Raw genomic sequence first — 11,797 nt, 5'->3', positions numbered from 1 at the left:
GATGTATGTCCTAGAAGTCAATATGGCTAACATGTTGTAATAACTTTGGGACATAATTTTATACTTAATACATTGATTTGATCAATAAAAGGGCAAATTTATTTTTCATTCAAGTGTGATATGTCTTTGAATCATCCATGAAATTAGTTTCAATACATATTCTCAAGGTGTTAAAAATTAGAGACATGTATTTAATTCTTAAATACTCTAAAACATAGGATCATCATGAGGATGATGATCGATCCAGATAGACTGACATATAGATCGCTTTCTTCGAGATAGATGAATCTTCGATCTACAGTGTAGAGACACTAGATGATGAGTGTGGATAGTTGTTAGAGAACAACTAGTACTGAGCGTGACCATATGAGAGATCAGTTGAATTTTTACTCGATCGTCAGTGATCATCTCGATGCTGTAGTTATGTGAATGATCCTTTGATCTGAGATTGTACTACTGCCCACAGTGAGATTGCTGAAGTTTGACTGATACATAAACATGGATCTCAATTAGCCTTTGTAGTGGATGTTGGCGACAGTTGACCACTGTAGGGATAAGGTGCATATCAAGATGGGATCTATCAACTTTGGTAGAAAGGAGTAGTCTTATGAGATTTAAGAAGCTAAGTCTGAGAATCTGTGGCCACAGTAGTGTGATTGATAGAAAAGAATTTCTATAGAAGTTACAACTAGACTTGAGCCAATCGAATCATCATATGACTGATGATGAGGTTTGATGATTTATGCATGACCTACTATCTAGTCGGGACTACACTAGAGGAATTGAATCACACGTTAATTACACCTAGAGGTTCATTTTAGTTCTACTAGATTGCCACTATATACTGCTAGATATCACTAATGGATTGTGAGAGCTCATTGGGATTGTTCTGGATCGACAATCCTTAATGAGTTAGAGTGAAATTGTTCCGACTCATTGAAAAAAGTTTCAATGATACTTTGAGAGAGATCATTATATGTCTCACTATTAGATAGAATTGAACCTATGGGGTCACACAATAAAGGGATTAGGCCTAAAATTAGTAATTGAGCTTATAAAGTATCAATTGGGTTTAGAGAAATCTGATTGGATTCAAGATAACCTTGCTAGCACATGGTTGGACCTAATTTCTCTTTCCATTTGAATTTCTTATTTGATAAGATAATTCAACCTTAATTACCTACTAATAACCTACATGAATTAGATTTATGAGACTCTAATTGTTGGGTGTCTAAGATTTTAGATCATATAAATTAAGGGTGTAAGTCCTTAATTAATTTTCTTAATAATTTATCATTGGGCGCCACCTTGATTTGATCAAGTTGGATGTGTCCTATGATTAGAGGGCCTCTTGATCTTATATGGGGCATCCCTTAGGTATATTTTGGGGTGTGAAATAATGGGTGAAAGGGTCCCAATTGTTAGTGCCTAAAGTGTCTCCTAAAGTAAGTTGGATAACTTAAGTTATTAGAAAATCCAATATAAGTAGGACTTGTATTATGAGATTGAATAGGATTTAATCCTCATACCTATTTAAAGGGACCTCTCCTAAAAGTTTCTAGAGCATCCGAACTAGTAGCGCCTCATGCCTAAAAGGATTCCCCATGCCCTCTCTTCCTCTCCCTTTCTCTTCTTCTCCCTTGGGCATCCACATGCCCCATCTTGGGTGTCCCTTCTTCCTCATGCCAAGGACTGATTGGGCATCCTCTTGCTGCTATTTCTTGGTGTGTGGTGGCAGCACAAAGTAAGGAGAAAGGTTAGAAGAGAGGAGAAGAAGAAGATCAAAGAAAGAGATCAAGTGTTAATCGTGATCCAGACTTCATTCAGATTCAGTACGCTGAATTTTCTTAATGAAAAAAATTTAAATTTTAGAAAACTATTCCAGACTGATTCTGAGTGGATATCCGTAGAGGCTGGATACTTGTACGGTTAAAAAAAATCTCTCCTCTTTCAGATTTAGATTAGAAGAAAAAGATTGTGAAACAGGTATGTGAATTGATCATAATCTGAATTTCAGCATATGTCAATTTCAGCATATAAACTAGATCTTTATGATTTTATATTTTTATACATGTATAATTTAAATTAAAAATATTTTAATCTTATATTCTATTGTAGTATTTAGAAAATAAAATTTTAAAACATATATGCATGCTCTGAACCTTAAATTCCAACAGTGGTATCAGAGCCATGGGTTTCATATTACTATAATTGTCATACATATTTTGAAAATAATTTCAAATTTTGATTTTTTTTCTTGATACATGAGATGTATAGATAAATTTTAAAATCTAAAATTTAATTTTGAGTTTGATTCTAGAACATATTTTTGATATGTGAAAGCATGTATAGATTTAAATTTTGATCTAGAAAGAGTTTTAGTTCATGTTTATATGATACATAGATGCATGCATAAAATCTAAAATTTTATATGATCTGATTTGATTCATATATGTGATATATGATTGTATATTTAGATCATAAATTTATTTTTGATATAATTCATGATTAGTATATGAGATATATGATATCATATAGTAGATCTGAATTTTACATGCATATATGTGATATATGTTTGCTTGTTAAATCTAAAAATTATTTTTATGATTTAAAACTTACTTTTATGTAAATAATTTAGATCTAAAATTTAATTTTAGAATCTAAAATTTGTATTTATGCATGAGAGTTTTGGTTATGAAAAAATCATAAATTAAGTCATGTAATAGGATTGCATCTAAGATTTTTGATTTGAGTCATATGGGTCTAATTTGATTAAGTAATTGATCGAACCGAATCAAATATTAATTAGGGTCAGATCAATTAAGTTATATGATCATGCAATTATTATTGAGCAAATTGATTGAGTCCCATATGTAGAATCGATTAACCTAAGGATCTAATTTGATTTAATGGTTTGAGTCTGATTCACTTGAGTTAACCTATTTGGACTAATTGACCTATTAGTATCTAAGACAAGTTAATGAGATATGGTTATTTAATTGGTTTCATTCATTTATCTGATCAATTTATTGATGTCTAAAGAAAGCAACGGGGGAACCCCCACTGATCTCCACTTACCTAGTCAATTTGAAAGATTGGGTCTACAATTGAGTTGCTTAGCGATTTGGTTTAGCACATGCCAGTTAGATCGATCATATGATGATTGATTAGATGAGACCTAAACCGAAACTCCCTCATAAATATTAAGTCCATAGGTCTTCCATCGTTGTAGATGTACGGGTGTGCTATCGATGTTGATTATTCTCGATGGGTCACAGTGGTTCAGTTGCATTAGAAAATACAACCACTCTATTAGCAAAGAGTTGCTCCAGAGTAAGGATGGAGTTGGGTCTAATAACTGTTAGGTAAGGGATCCAATGACAGTCTTGCACCTGCTTGTGAATGGTGGTCGGGCTTAATTAAGAAATGTGGGCAATAACTGTTAGGTGAGCCCACATGACTTAGAGATCAAATCGCTACAACATATTTAGAGAAGCATCTGAGCAAAGAATTGCCTATGCATCGGTGTGCATATTACCAATAATTGTTAGGTGAGATGCATGTCATCCGTGGGACCGCAGCATCCACTAGGAATCTTTTGTCACATTAAGATTTTTGTTTTCTTCCCGGAGACTGGAGGGATCTGATAAATTAGTGAGAGTCATTGTTTACATTTTAAAATTTTTAGAAGCAAATATAACATTAAGTATAAAAGTCTAACTCGAATCTCTACTATCACAATTAAAAATATCAGTCTCAAATCTTCTAGCCTGCATCCTTGAAACCAATCATTTAATTAGTACCAATTATAAAGACTGACTCAGAAACCTCAAGATTGTCCTGACCTCTAAAAAATTAGGTCATGTACTCGATCAAAAATCCATAGTGCTATCAAACCATCCTACTACTGAGTAAAGGGTCGCTTTTGAGAAGTGGATGGATGAAGACAGTCGGATTAAATGCTGGTATCTATGTCAAACGAGTTGCAAAGCCACCACGAGCATATGTCTACTGTCAGGGCTATGATCACTTACCTACAAGAGTTGTATGGTGAGCAGAGCTGCACAACATGCTTTGAGGTATCCAAAAGACTCTTCAATCGAAGATATGCGAAGGATAGTTAGTCCATGAGCATTGTATGATAGTGATCAAGGACATTGAGGAGTTTGGAAAGCTCGAGCTTGAAATACAAATGGAATTATAGATGGATCTGATCTTTTAATCCCTTACAAGTTTATATAGTCAATTTATCATAAATTTCATATGAACAAGCTCGATTGCACTATATCCGAACTGGTCAACATGTTGGTCACTATGGAGGGAACCTTGAAAAGTTTAAGGGGCACTATTCTCACTGTGGAGCGGACTTCTTTCAAGAGAAAATCTACTGGAAAGAAGAAGGCAAAATTCGCTAAGAAGCAGAAAAAGAAGAATAGGCCAAAGAAGAAAGTTCCTAGTAAGGTCGAAGCAAAAAAAATATATTTTCACTATCATGCTAAAGCCACTGAAAGAGGAACTATCCAAAATACCTGGAGAGCCTAAAGATCAAAAAGGATAATAAACCTTCTGAAGGTATGCTCGTAATTGAATCTAATCTTATGGTTTCTACTACTTTTAGTTGGATATTAGACTCTGGCTCGAGTGCTCATATATGTACCTCAATGTAGGGTCTGATAGAAAGTAGGAGGTTGAGAAAAAGTGATATGATCCTTCGGATCGGTAATGGAGCAAAGATTGCTGCAGAGGCTGTTGGCACTTACCCTCTTCGATTACCGTCTGGTGTTAGATTAGATTTAAAGGAATGGTATTATGTTCCTGTAGCTAGTCAAAATTTGATTTCTGTGTCTATGCTAGCACAAGAAGGTTTTGAAATTAGTTTCAATAAAGACTTTTGTTCTATTTATTTATGAAATAAAATAGTTGCATGAGGTCTTTTAATTGATAGTCTTTATCACTTGTATGTTGATATGAATGTGAACTTAAATGAGCAAATAGTGATTGTCAAAGGTCAAAAGAGACTCAGAGATGAAATTAATCAAAAATACTTGTGGCACCATAGCCTAGGCCATATTAGAGAGGATAGGATAAACAGACTAAAAAAGGATGAGATCCTTGATTCTCTTAACCCAGAGTCATATCCAGCTTGCGAATCTTGCCTTTAAGAAAAAATGACCAAGTTGTCCTTTGTAGAACATGAGAAGAGGGCCACTGAGTTACTTATCTTGGTATACATCGATGTATGTGGGCCATTTGATGTGCAGATCAGGGATGGTTATACCTATTTCATTATCTTTATCGATGATCTGCTAGGTACGAATATGTGTATCTCATGAAACACAAGTCTGAGATCTTTAAAAGGTTCAAGGATTTCAGACATGAAGTAGAAAAATAAACAGACAAATTTATTAAGATTCTTCGATCTGATCGAGAAGGTGAATATCTTAATCGAAAATTTTTGAGATATCTTAAGGACAAAGGCATAGTCTCTCAATGGATGCTTCTTGAAATACCTCAACTCAATGGGGTATCCGAAAGAAGGAACAGGATCCTATTGGATATGGTTAGATCTATGATGAGCTTCACTGATCTACTCTTATATCTTTGGAGATATGCCTTGTTAACCGCAATTCACCTGTTGAATAAGGTTCCATCAAAATTTGTTCCTACCATACCGTATGAGATATGGTTCGGTGAGAAGTTGAGTCTAGATTATTTTAAGACTTGAGGATGTCCGACCTATGTCAAGAGATAAATGGTAGATAAGTTAGAGGATAGATCCATTATAGCTCACTTTATAGGGTATCTTAAAGAATCTATGGGATACTACTTCTACTTTCTACAAGATCATAATGTGATTATGAGTCGAAACACCGTATTCTTAAAAAAATAGTTTATTCAGGATGGTGGTAGTAGGAGGTTAGTTGAGCTCGAAGAGAAGGTCTCTGAAGAGCCAAAAGCTATTGATCCTCTGGAACCCGTTATCCATGAGCCAGTAGTAGATGTTCCTCAACTACCTCATAGATCTAGTAAGGCCTCCCGACCTCCTGAGAGATATATGGGTATGCTTATGGAAGAAATAAAAAAAATATTTTTTATGGGAGATAAGGGTCATGGTGATGATTCTAATATCTTTGACGAGGCAATGTCTGACATCGATTTTGAAAAATGGTTAGATGCTATGAAGTCAGAAATTGACTCAATGCACTCAAACCAAGTTTAGACCTTAGTGGATCCATCTGAGGATATTGTACCTGTTGATGCAAGAATCCGCTTACACCGGAGAAGCTGGAGTCACGGTCACCATCGGGACCTGCAAAAGAAGTCTAAACCGGAGGTGGGGTTGCTCCTGCAAGATCCTCCGACGCTCAAGTCAGTTCTCTGCCTCAACAAGAATGGAGTGCTCGAATGAAAATTTTAGCAGAGTTTCTAGGTAAAAATGAGAGATTAGAGAATAACGTATCTGGGGTCCCTCTTTTATAGGCGGAGGGAGCAACAGACTGATAGCAGTGTCTGTAACCGTCTGGCAGTGGGCTGCCCGAGTCAGGGGGAGTTTGTTGCGAAGAGTAGTGGGGTGGAATCGTGGCTATCACTGGGACACGCCACGTGGAGTCTGTCATGGGGAGTGGAGCGGCGTCCGTTGTCGCGACTTGCCAGAGGATGGAAGAATTGCGTGGTATCCATCGCAGGAAGTGGAGCAGGATCGTGGGCATCATAGCGGTCTGCCAGGGAGTGATGGAGCCGCGTGGAATCCATCGCAGGAAGTGGAGCAGAGTAGTGGCCGTTACCGCGACCCGCCAGGGAGTGCAGGCCTGTCGGCTGAAGCTCGACTGGAGTGTCTGGCGGAGAGGGGTGGTTAGCTATCTGTTTGAGAGGAGCCCGGAGTCCGGCTCCCGTAAGAGTCCGGACGAAGTCTTCCTTCAGCCGAAGTTGGGGACGAGGTCCGGCTCCCATGAGAGTCTGGACGGAGTCTTCCTGCAGTCGGAGTCGGGGATGAGGCCCAGCTCCCGTAGGGGTCCGGGTGGAGTCTTCCTGCAATTAAAGTCAAGGGCAAAATCTGGCTCCCGTAGGAGTCCGGATGAAGCTTACCAGCAGTTGAAGTTGGTGATGGAGCCCGGCTCCCGTAGGAGTCCGAGCGGAGTCTGCTTCGCAGTTGGAGTTGTGGGCAGAGTCCGGCTCCCGTAGGAGTCCGGACGAGGTCTGTCTGCAGTCGGAGTCGGGGACGAGGCCCGGCTCCCGTAGGGGTCCGGGCGGAGTCTTCCTTGCAGTTGAAGTTGGGGACGGAGCCCGGCTCCCGTAGGAGTCCGGGCAGAGTCTTCCTTGCAGTTGAAGTTGGGGACAGAGCCTGACTCCCGTAGGAGTCCGGGCGGAGTCTTCCTTGTAGTTGAAGTTGGGGACGGAGCCCGGCTCCCGTAGGAGTCCGGGCGGAGTATTCCTTGCAGTTGAAGTTGGGGGATGGAGCCTGGCTCCCGTAGGAGTCCGGGCGGAGCTTACCAGCAGTTGGAGTTGTGGACGGAGCCTAGCTCCTATAGGAGCCCGGGCGAAGTCTTCCTGCAATTAAAGTCAGGTGCGAAGTCCGGCTCCCGTAGGAGTCCGGACGGAGCCTACCCGCAGTTGGAGTTGTGGATGGAGCCCGGCTCCCATAGGAGTTCGGGCGGAGTCTTCCTACAATTAAAGTCAGGTGCGAAGTCTGGCTCCCGTAGGAGTCTGGTCGGAGCTTACCAGAGTTGAAGTTGGTGACGAAGCCCGGCTCCCGTAGGAGTCCGGGCGGAGTGTTCCTTGCAATTGAAGTTGGGGACGGAACCCGGCTCCCGTAGGAGTCTGGGCGGAGCTTACCAGCAGTTGGAGTTGTGGACGGAGCCCGGCTCCCGTAGGAGCCCGGGCGGAGTCTTCCTGCAATTAAAGTCAGGTGCGAAGTCCGACTCCCGTAGGAGTCCGGACGGAGCTTACCAGCAGTTGAAGTTGGTGACGGAGCCCGGCTCCTGTAGGAGTCCGGGCGGAGTCTTCCTTGCGGTTGAAGTTGGGGACGGAGCCCGCGAGGGTTAATCCCGTTGAGAACTTCGGCTGAGGGTATTTTATACCCAACACCAGTCCCCCTACTTTCGAGTTTGAATTTTTAATGAAGGAAGTACAGAGAGGTTTGCACAGCCAAAGTTGTCCCCTTGAACCCTGTGTACGACCGCCTACAGATATTTTGGCATTAAATGTGCGCGTGCTGGAGTCTTTTCGAATCGGGGTGATACGAAGGGACCCTTCAAAATTCCCGCTGGTACACTGGTCCAGGTACGGTGCAGTAATGGCTCTATCAGCCGTCAGCCACTTTTAGCCGCCTGCCGTGGCGAGTGGGACATGTGTCGAGCATGGGCCGGTCTGGGGGGATTCACGATCATTATGGCGCCGGATCTCAGGGTCTATTTAAACCCGCCTTTCCGCCTTTAGGGGCCCTATTCCGCTTGAGAGTTCCATCAGTATCCACCCCTTCTTCGAGAGTCCCAATTCTCCTTGGCATCTTCTTGGGCCATAGGCATCCTTCGAATCGTCCCTTTCCTCGCCCCTCTGCATCCCTCAGGGCGATCTAGGTTAGTCCCAGAACCTCCGTCCTTCTTCTTGCCATTTAGGGGCTTTTTCTTCGCCATTTTCTTCTGTCGTATTCCTCCGAGTTGATCTCCTGTGACCTCTCGTCCTTTGTCCCGTTTGTTTTCTTTGGGATCTTTAGAGTTTTCATTCGAAGTTATTTGAAATATCTTCCGGCTCTTCTGCTTCCAGCGGTTCCGGAAGTTCTTCCGCCTCAACCCTCCAGGTTCCTCGTTCTGTAGATGAACCCGCATCTGGGGCTGGGCTTCATCCGATTTTTGCATCGGGCACCATTTCATGCTCCCTGACTCCGGATGAACTCCTTCTGATAAGGGTTCAGTATGGAGTTCCTCCAGAGTACGACCTGGAGCTGTCTGGCCCCTCCGACCGGGCTAGCACTCCCCCACCCGGTCGTTTTTGCCTGTATCAGGAGGTGTTCCGTGCCGGGCTCCAACTTTCGCTTCCGTCCTTTGTTGTCGCCCTCTTCTGCTTCTTAGATATCTCTTTGGCTTCAGTTGCTCTGAATTCTTTTAGGTTTTTGATAGAGTTTCTCTCCCTTTGCCACGTAGTCGAGGTCCAGCCATCCCTCTCTCTGTTTAGGCATTTCTATACCTTCAAGCGTCATCCTTCGGCGAAGGACTGGTGGTATTTCTCTCCTCAGTTCGGCAAGAAGGGGTTGCTGAAAGGTGCCCCCTTTTCAATCCACAACTGGAAGGAGAAATACCTCTTCGTCCACTGCCCGACCCTGAGGCTGGGCCTGCCCCCTTGGGGCTCTCTGAGGGATTCTGTCCGCCGGACCCCTAGCCTTGGGGAGGACGACCTCCAGGCTGCCCGAAAGCTTCTTGACTACTCCGCTCCTTCCTTTTCCAACCTTCTGAGGGAGCAATTTTTGTTCAACATCGGCCTGAGCCCCCAGGATCCTGCAAGTACTCCATCTTTTCCTTTCTCTTCTTTTCTTCCGTCCTTCTTCTTTTTCTTTCTTTTTCTTCTCCTTTCTCTTTTCTTTTTTTTCTTCTCTTTCTTTTTTTTTTTTTTTTTTGCATGCTACTCCTTCCTTTTTCACCCCATTATTGACTTCTGATTTTTGATTGATAGATTTTTTTTTTTAAGGAATGGACACCGAAGCAGCACGGATACTTGCCAAGGGCCTCAAGGCCCACAAAAGAAAGGGTGCCGCGGCCTCCGGATCAGCAAAGAGGGCCAGGGCGGAGGAGTCGAGCTTGGTCGCACCCATCCAGATGGCTCCAGTGATCGATGTTCCCTCAGACGTCGAACCAACGGCCCCCCGAGCCTCTTCGAGGAGTCCGTCGATTGGGGCTCCCATTTTGGGGGTCCGCTCCACGGAGGTGCCCGTAGTCGAGAGGAGGAAGAGAAGGAAGTCGGTGGCCCGCAGGGTGATTAGCCGTCGAGCCACCGCTGACGAGTCCCTCGGTTTCGAAGAGGAGCCGGAGAATCCCTTCAATGACAGGGACTTGATCAAGCGGTTGATCGACGGCTGCATTCTGCTTGAAGTCATCGAGAGGATCGACCACGTCAATCCTGAGCAGCGGGTTTGGGACTCCCTAGGGTCCTTTCTCAAGGTAAACAAATCTTCATTTAACTGGCTATTCGACCCTTGTTCTGATCTCCTAGCCGCCCTTGCAGATTGGGCACCAGCTCCTCGCCAATATCGAGGCGATGAATCGGGTGAGGAGGGACGCCATCCAGGTGGAGGAGCATCGACGGGCCGAGGTCGCTCACCTCAAAGAAAAGGCAGCCAAAGTAGTTGCCCTCCAGGAGGCCCTGGAGAGAGAAAAGCAGGCCCGGGAAGAAGAGAGGCAGACCTCGGAGGAGACGGTGAGGAAGGCGGAGGCCGAGGTTGCCAACTTAGTGGAGCAGATTTCGGTCCTGGTCTCGGAGGCCAGGGTTCTTGCAGTGGAGGAGTTCAAGACCTCCGCAGAGATGAGGGACCTGAACGTCAGGTTCGGTCAAGAAGCATTCATCAAGGGGTTCGAGCTCTGCCAGGAGAAGGTGGCCAAAAAATTTCCCGAGCTCGACCTCAGCTTCTTGGGTGAGGAGTCTGAGGATGAGGCCGGTCCTTCTCCTGCCGCTACTGCTGCCGCAGCCCCCCTCCAGGAACACCGAGCTCTCCAACTCCTGCTTCTGAGGTCTGAGACCTCCGACCTTGTATCTTTCTTTTACCGCAATTTTTCTTTTCCTTTTTGTCTTCAAGAATCATTCAATTAATAAAGTTGAATTTCTCACCGTGGATGGCTTCTCTTCTCCCCCTTCCCTCCTTTTTATTTTTCTTTCTGCAATGAGACGCGCCTTGATGCTTCTGTCTCTCAATGACAGTGTTCTGCCAAGGCACTTCCTCTGCCCCAGGGGATCCCGCTGAAGTCCACAATCTAGCGGCTGAAGAAGGAGGTTCTTCATGTGACGAAAAGGTCGAAAAAGATGGAAGGTGAGCTTCGCAGGTTAAGGGAGGGTTACTCTGAAGCCACCTCGGAGGCCACCCGCTTTTGAAATCTCCACGTGAAGGAGATCATGGAGTATAGCTGGAGGAAGGCGGACTTCGCAAAGGAGCTTGAGGAACACAAGAAGAGTGCCAGTGATCGAATTTGGGCTCAAGCTGTCAAGATCAGCTCTCTCAGGGTGGAACTGTCAGCTGCGCAGGAGAGGATTGGCCAGCTGGAAGGGAGTTCGTCCTGACTCTTGGCTCGGGCCGACGGCGACCGGGAGTGATCGAAGAAGGTCTCCGACCTTCAGCAGCAGCTTCAAGACGTCGAGGTGAGCTACAACGTGCATCGGGCCGATTGGCGTAGGCAGGTGGATGAATATAAAGGGAGACTCAGGGTGGCAGCCGACGAAGTCGCCCATCTTCAGAGGCAGCTGGCTGACAGGGCTCAGCTTAGTTCTGCTCGGGACTCTAATGAACTCCAGTCCCTAAGAGGAACCATCGAAGGGCTTTCTATCACCCTTGGAGAAAGGATGGTTGAGCTGCAGCAATTGAAGATCCAACTAGCATACGAGCAGCAGGCCGTCACGGACGCAGAGGCAGAATCTGAGGTCCTGAGAAAGAGGCGTCGAGAGGCGGAGATCGAAAGCCAGTGACTTCATCGGGCGCTCCAGGATGTGTTGCGGAAAAAGAGAGAGCTAGAAGAAGAAGTTGAGAATCTGAGGCAGTCCTGGATAAGGGGTGGAGTAGATAATTCTAGGTCGGAAGGAGCAGAGCTTCCCTAGGGCT

Source organism: Elaeis guineensis, chromosome 6 (genome assembly GCF_000442705.2).
Source record: "Elaeis guineensis isolate ETL-2024a chromosome 6, EG11, whole genome shotgun sequence".
Classification (NCBI taxonomy): Eukaryota; Viridiplantae; Streptophyta; class Magnoliopsida; order Arecales; family Arecaceae; genus Elaeis; species Elaeis guineensis.
This window is presented reverse-complemented; position numbering follows the sequence as displayed.